The following is an 8,656-nucleotide window of genomic DNA, read 5'->3' as shown; positions in this document are numbered from 1 at the left end:
AATGTCTTCTTTTGAGAAGTGTCTGTTCATGTCCTCTGCCCACTTTTTGATGGGGTTGTTTGTTTTTTTCTTGTAAATTTGTTTGAGTTCATTGTAGATTCTGGATATTAGCCCTTTGTCAGATGAGTAGGTTGCAAAAATTTTCTCCCATTGTGTAGGTTGCCTGTTCACTCTGATGATAGTTTCTTTTGCTGTGCAGAAGCTCTTTAGTTTAATGAGATCCCATTTGTCGATTTTGGCTTTTGTTGCCATTGCTTTTGGTGTTTTAGACATGAAGTCCTTGCCCACGCCTATGTCCTCAATGGTATTGCCTAGGTTTTCTTGTAGAATTTTAATGGTTTTAGGTCTAACATATAAGTCTTTAATCCATCTTGAATTAATTTTTGTATAAGGTGTAAGGAAGGGATCCAGTTGCAGCTTTCTACATATGGCTAGCCAGTTTTCCCAGCACCATTTATTAAATAGGGAATCCTTTCCCCATTTCTTGTTTTTGTCAGGTTTGTCAAAGATCAGATAGTTGTAGCTATGAGGCATCATTTCTGAGGGCTCTGTTCTGTTCCATTGATCTATGTCTCTGTTGTGGTACCAGTACCATGCTGTTTTGGTTACTGTAGCCTTGTAGTATAGTTTAAAGTCAGGTAGCGTGATGCCTCCAGCTTTGTTCTTTTGGCTTAGGATTGACTTGGCGATGCGGGCTCTTTTTTGGTTCCATATGAACTTTAAAGTAGTTTTTTCCAATTCTGTGAAGAAAGTCATTGGTAGCTTGATGGGGATGGCATTGAATCTATAAATTACCTTGGGCAGTATGGCCATTTTCACGATATTGATTCTTCCAACCCATGAGCATGGAATGTTCTTCCATTTGTTTGTATCCTCTTTGATTTCATTGAGCAGTGGTTTGTAGTTCTCCTTGAAGAGGTCCTTCACATCCCTTGTAAGTTGGATTCCTAGGTATTTTATTCTCTTTGAAGCAATTGTGAATGGGAGTTCACTCATGATTTGGCTCTCTGTCTGTTATTGTTGTACAAGAATGCTTGTGATTTTTGTACATTAATTTTGTATCCTGAGACTTTGCTGAAGTTGCTAATCAGCTTAAGGAGATTTTGGGCTGAGACAATGGGGTTTTCTAGATATACAATCATGTCATCTGCAAACAGGGACAATTTGACTTCCTCTTTTCCTAATTGAATACCCTTTATTTCCTTCTCCTGCCTGATTGCTCTGGCCAGAACTTCCAGCACTATGTTGAATAGGAGCGGTGAGAGAGGGCATCCCTGTCTTGTGCTCCTCATCACTGGCCATCAGAGAAATGCAAATCAAAACCACAGTGAGATACCATCTCACACCAGTTAGAATGGCCATCATTAAAAAATCAGGAAACAACAGGTGCTGGAGAGGATGTGGAGAAATAGGAACACTTTTACACTGTTGGTGGGACTGTAAACTAGTTCAACCATTGTGGAAGTCAGTGTGGCGATTCCTCAGGGATCTAGAACTAGAAATACCATTTGACCCAGCCATCCCATTACTGGGTATATACCCAAAGGACTATAAATCATGCTGCTATAAAGACACATGCACACGTATGTTTATTGCGGCACTATTCACAATAGCAAAGACTTGGAACCAACCCAAATGTCCAACAACGATAGACTGGATTAAGAAAATGTGGCACATATACACCATGGAATACTATGCAGCCATAAAAAATGATGAGTTCGTTGTAGGGACGTGGATGAAATTGGAAAACATCATTCTCAGTAAACTATCGCAAGGACAAAAAACCAAACACCGCATGTTCTCACTCATAGGTAGGAATTGAACAATGAGAACTCATGGACACAGGAAGGGGAACATCACGCTCCGGGGACTGTTGTGGGGTGGGGGGAGGGGGGAGGGACAGCATTAGGAGATACACCTAATGCTAAATGACGAGTTAATGGGTGCAGGAAATCAACATGGCACATGGATACATATGTAACAAACCTGCACATTGTGCACATGTACCCTAAAACCCTAAAGTATAATAAAAAAAAAAAAAAAAAAAATTAATCTGCTCTCAAATTTTCTGGTTTCAGCTGGTTTTTGTTTCTGTTTTTGTTTTTTTTTTTTTTTTGAGATGGAGTGTCACTCTGTCACCCAGGCTGGAGTACAATGGCCTGGTCTTGGCTCACTGCAACCTCTGCCTCCCGGGTTCAAGCAATTCTCCTGCCTCAGCTTCCTGAATAGCTGGGACTATAGGCATATGCCACCACACCCAGCCAATTTTTGTATTTTTAGCAGAGATGCGGTTTCACTATGTTGGCAAGGCTGGTCTTGAACTCCTGACCTCATGATCCACCCACCTCAGCCTCCTAAAGTGCTGGGATTACAGGCATGAGCCACCACGCCCAGCCAGCTGGTCTCTTTTAATAATTCTTATAAAAATTATGTTTGCTTCTGCTTTACATTTTTTTTTGAGCAGGACATATTATAACCTAAAGCCATGAGAATAGGATCTATTCTCAAAGAAAACTGTAAAGCAGAAATAAAGCATCTTTTTTTTTTCCCAAGTTGATAATTCAGAAGTCCCAGTGTATCATGATGAAAACAAATCTGACTCTGGCTTAAGGAAACCAAAGTCCACGCGCTTGAATTTTGGTGTTTTAGTCATGGCATTAAACTCTCTTGAATATGAAAAGCCTAGATTTATTATAGAATAACTGGTCCCAGAGAAAAAAAGGTAAAAATAAAAGCTATATTATAAAAGTGTTATAAAGTTGCACTGTCATCAGCAGGAGATATAAATTGCCAAAACCCTCCCACAGAAGAGAAGTAATGTTAGTAGTAAACATAGATCTAGTCATGAACTCCAGGTCTGAATAGCTGGGTTATTTCTCACAAGCTCCTCAAAGTCTCTGAGTCTCCATTTCCTTAGGGAAAATGACGTTACTTATTTTATAGTTTAATGTGAGGACTGAATGGTATAACTTATGAAAGTTATTCTGGGAATATTTTCTAGTACTGGAAAATAAAATTTCTCTAAAATTAGAAGCCATTGTTAAGGTGCCATTTTCCTTGTTGGGTGATTCAGGGTTATCAAAAACTTGGAAAATTCTGAAAACTCACCACACATATCAGACTGGCACAGCAGTGAAGATGCTGAGTGAATCTGAAAAGTAACCATCTAGAAAGGACTTATAGTGACAGTATGACATCAATTGGAAAGGCAATTATGGAGGAACTGTGTGACAGACAGATTTTCCAGTCAGAAAGTGTATTAGTTTTCTATTGCTGCATAACAAGTTACCACAAACGTAGAAGCTTAAAAAAACACATATATATAGGCCGGGCCCGGTGGCTCACGCTTGTAATCCCAGCACTTTGGGAGGCCAAGGTGGGCGGATCACGAGGTCAGGAGATCAAGACCACGGTGAAACCCCGTCTCTACTAAAAATACAAAAAAAAATTAGCCAGGCGTGGTGGCGGGCGCCTGTAGTCCCAGCTGCTCGGAGAGGCTGAGGCAGGAGAATGGCGTGAACCTGGGAGGCGGAGCTTGCAGTGAGCCGAGATTGCGCCACTGCACTCCAGCCAGGGCGAAAGAGTGAGACTTCGTCTCAAAAAAAAAACACATATATATTATCTCACCATTTTTGTGATTCGTAAGTCTGGGCATGGCTTCACTGAGTCTTGTGCCCAGTATCCCAAGGCCAGTCAAGATCTCGTTGGGCTGTGTTCTAATCTGCAGATTTGACTGGGGAAGAATCCACATTTAAGATCATTCAGGTTGTTGGAAAAATTAATTTCCTTGTAGCTGAGGGATTCGGGGACATGGATTCTTCTTGTCTGTTGGCTGGAGATTGCCATCAGGTTTTGGAGACCACTTGAAGTTCCTAGAGACCAAAAACAGTTCTTTGCCATGTGGGCTTCACCAATCTGGCTGCTTATTTCATCAAGCTTCTAGCTGCAATGTGCAAAGACTGAGTCTTACTAAATGTAACATAATCACAGGAGTGGTTTTAATGGAGATCATCCATTATCCTGGTTAATATATTAGTTAGAATTAAGTCACAAATCCTACCTGTACTCAAGAAGGTGTAATTATACAAGGATATGTGTATTAAAATGCCTGACTTGTGACAGTTTTTAAGCTACCCCCTCCCCCTTCCCTTTGTGCCCCACATAGGGTCAAGATGATAAGAAAGCCTGGGAGCCCACTCATTTGACACGAGCAGGGGGTTCAAACCATACATGCCCCTGGTCATGCACAGGAATCCTCACCCCAGCTGCACTCCCTAAACAGCACAAAAACTTCAGGATAACCTCTTTTCCCTATTTTCAAGCCACTTTAGACCTTCTCGGGGAGCCACTCCACTCTCCTCAGAGAGCCTCATTGTGTGAGTCCGAAAGCTTTGCATGCTTTCTTGGTGTGTGTGTTGTCATCATTCTCAACACTTGAACCAAATTTTTATGTTGGACCATTCCATTCTGTGTGGTGACAGTAACTGTGGATATCATGAGGAGGGGACATAAGGGACACCCCAAAATCAGTCTGCTAAAGCATGGATATTGGTAGTATGAGCAGGGATATGAAGCTTTTTAAATGATCACTCTTCAAATGTATTAGTCAAATATCTCAAGCAGTGAGTGACGTGAGCTGAGTGGTAGATCTGAGTGCAAAGGGTTTAACAAGAACTCTTTAATTGCTAGAGGAATTTATTAATTTATTCTCTTGATTCATTCATGCTTGCTTTCTTTTTTATTTTTTTTGAGACAGAGTTTCACTCTTGTTGCCCAGGCTGGAGTGCAATGGTGCGATCTCAGCTCACCGCAACCTCTGCGTCCCAGGTTCAAGGGTTTCTCCTACCTCAGCCTCCTGAGTAGCTGGAATTACTGGCATGCACCACCACACCCAGCTAATTTTTTGTATTTTTAGTAGAGACGGGGTTTCTCCATGTTGGTCAGGCTGGTCTCGAACTCCCAGCCTTAGGTGATCCACCCACCTCAGTCTCCTAAAGTAATGGAATTACAGGCATGAGCCACCGCGCCCAGCCTCATTCGTGCTTCCATCCATCCATTCATTTTGGAAGGATTTATGAAGCACCTGTCATGTAGCAGCCCTGTGTTAGATGCTAGGGATACAGTAGTCCATGTGACAGACAATACCCCTACCTTTATATAATTTCCAATTTAGTGGGAAACATAGACAAGTAAACAGACACTAAGGGTTAAGAGCTAAAATGGGTAAAACTTGCAAAGTGATGGGAACACTGAGGAGAAATATTCATTCCACTCAAGTGTGGTGACCTGAACTGAGGACTGAAGGATAACCAGGAATGAAACAAACAAAATGTGTGAGCATAAATATGGAAGAGGTTCCATGGAAGGACAGCGGGACAGGAAGAATGGCCGGGAATGATAGAAATCATGTGAAGACATACTTGAAATATTCAAGGAAATGAATATTTCAATAATTTAGTGTCACAACAGAATGCGTCCATTATTTTAGTCTCTGAAGAACCACTGTAAATTAACACGAGAAGAATAGAACATCCAGTGTTATAACTAGAGTCACTAAACTTTATGTTCCGATAGGTCCTCTTTTATTTTTTCAGTTTTCTAGTGTATAAAAAGCAGACCTAGAAATCCTGCATTGGAAACTTTCTGAAATCATTCTACTAGGGCATCCCAGCATACACCTTATTGGATTTGCTGTGCAACTTTTAAGATGGGTTTAGCCCTGCAACTTTCTGTAGAGTCATCCCAAGCCCATCCCAACATGGACCATGCACACACATGGCAGTCATGGTGAATGCTCTGTATGTTCAGATTTACTGTTTAGTTCTGACACAAGAGCTGTATAGTTTTGGGTTTCTGTGAGCCCCAGTTTCTTCATGTGTGAATAGGCAATAATAATATTTGCAAAGTCATCACTTATGAGAATAGGGGATTTCTTTGATTACAAGAACTCTTCCTGTGTTTCATACCCCAGAGCTGTTATTATAACTCACTCCACAGCTGGAAAAAGATAGCAAATATCATCAGAGATAAAAACCTCTGAGCCAAACTTGCTTAACAATGAAGGCCCCTTCAAGTCTGAGCAGTGCAGTTGCCATTGTTGATTCATTTTGTGTCAGTGCCTGAGAAACTTAGTGACTTCTGTTTATATTTATGCTGGCATTTGGAGTCTCAGGAGGTGTGATTGAGATATAAAAAAACGACAAGAGGAAACAGAACTTTTTAAAAGCCAGAGCAAGCACAGGAGTTTATGTCTTCACTTTGGGTTGACTTTTAAATAACCTTTTGAGGCCTCTTTCTGCATAATATCACTAAGGAGAGGGATCTTGACTAAAATAGAGAATGAGCAAGAAAGAGAAAGGAAGAATGATGTCAATAATAGCTATAAATGATGTAAAGTATCTTCAGATGTAATTATAATAAATATTAAATATGTACAAAGCATTATTTTTTATAAATATCATTTAGTTTCTTATTTTACAGAAATAAATCAGTGCAGAATAAAATCTGTCTCAGGAAAAAATTAGAGGCAGGAGATTCAGGGTCCTGACAAAAGTATGTTTCTATGAGAATCTCATTCTGTGGGTGACACATGTCATCTGAGATTGGCTGAGAACAGGATAGCCCACGGAGGGCTAACAAGGTAAAGCGAATCGATATGCCACTGTCATCTCTCACTCAGACTCCAAACACAGCCAGCAGGAAGACCTTTCTGTCCTCAAACTCAATCACATGAGTCTGCATGCATGCCAACACAAGCTTCATGTACCTTCCTCCAAAGGGAGGAGCTTAGGCAGAAAAACAGCATAGTTAGCACTTCCAGGGATTCTTCATTTACTGATCAGCTTGAGAAACGGGAACCTTGTGGGTGAGGCAAAGACTCATCAGGTGAAAGGAAGCTGCAGTAATAAATACTGTACTTCCATTTCACCACACAAGCATACAGCTTGGGAAAAAAAGTAAAGGTATTACTCCCTTTGTTACATTTTCCCTTATTCCAGATGTTGCTTCTTGCTATTCAATATGGTAATTACATAGCCCACTCTCATTTCCGAAATTACCCTTTTGCACGCCAATGATGAATCTATCCCAAAGACTGACACTAACAGCCCCCAGAACCAAGCCCATTCTGCCATTTTCTCTAAGAGCAAAACAGTGATTCCTGAAAGATGACCCAGTAGGCTCTGAAAATTGGTACAACGCTTTCAGAAAGTAAGAACTGTCAACAGGGTTCATTTATAATAATGGAGTTGTAAAGTCAATCTAATTGTCTAAAAGCAGGGGATCGATTAAATAAAGTATGTTATCATCTTAAAACAAAGCTCCCTACAGCCATTACAACTGAAAAATAAAAACATATTTGATGGCATGGGGAAATGCTCCTGCACTGTTAAGTTACAGAACACAATGTGCCAAAATCAGATTCTATTCTTGTAATATATTAAGGTGCCATGCCTAGAGTGAACGATCTCTGTCTCTCTCTCCCTTTCTCTCTCTCTCTCTCTGTCAGTTTCTGTGTCAGCCTGTGTGAGTGTGTGTAGACTGTGCTCACTTGCTTCCTTCAGATCCCACTCAAAACTCACTTTCTCTATGAAGCCTTCTCTGAACACCACCTAAAATCCCAAGGTCTTCAAAACCTTCAATCTCCTTTCCCTTGTTTATTTTTCTCTTTAGCTGTATTAGTCCGTTCTCACACTGCTAATAAAGACATACCTGAGACTGGGCAATATATAAAGGAAAAAGACTTAATGGACTCACAGTTCTACAATGCTGGGGAGGCCTCACAATCATGGCAGAAGGTGAGGGAGGGGCAAAGACATGTCTTACATGGAGACAGGCAAGAGAGCTTGTGTAGGGGAACTCCTCCTTATAAAACTGTCTGATCTCATGAGAATTATTTACTATCATGAGAACAGCACAGGAAAGACCCACCCCCATGATTCAATTACTTCTCACCGGGTCCCTCCCTCGACACATGGGAGATATGGGAGCTTCAATTCAAGATGTTAAGTTAGCATTTGCAACTTTGTACCATACTAAATGCATCCAGTAAGGTCCTAGACAGAAACAGATGGCACACAGAGCCATAGAAATTGAGATGAATTTAATGGAGGGAACCTGTACATGGGTGTGAGCAGAAGGAAAGGAAACCAGCAAGAAATTGTAAAGCATTCCAGGATGAGCAAGGATGGAAGAGCCAATATGTTTTCTGGGAATGAAGGGGTAAGAGAAAAGAGCAGTTATTAGAAAAAGAAAGTTGTAACTGTAGAGATAGGAGCTGTGGCCTGTACAAAGGAACAAAGCCATGTGAATCTACAGCCCAACAGGAATAAATACTCTGGCCTCTCTCCCTCCACCTTCTCATCTCCTGCCAGTGCCTGCCACTTTCTGAACCCAATCAGAAGTCAGAGGACAAAAGAGCTCGTCCTTAGAATTCCTACTACTAGGACACAGAGCAGTATGGAAATATCCAAGTGAATAGTATCCAACAACTGCAAAGTTTACTTAATTATTAGTTTATTGACTCACTCTCGCTGAAATGTAATCTTCAAGAGGATAGACATTTTTGCCTATGTGGGATACTAATATATTTCCAGCACATGGAAAACTGCCTGTGTATAGTAGATGCTCAGTAAATATTTGATAAATGAATAAATGC

The sequence above is a fragment of the Symphalangus syndactylus genome, chromosome 6 (assembly GCF_028878055.3).
Source record: "Symphalangus syndactylus isolate Jambi chromosome 6, NHGRI_mSymSyn1-v2.1_pri, whole genome shotgun sequence".
Classification (NCBI taxonomy): domain Eukaryota; kingdom Metazoa; phylum Chordata; class Mammalia; order Primates; family Hylobatidae; genus Symphalangus; species Symphalangus syndactylus.
Note: the sequence above shows the minus strand (reverse complement) of the source record.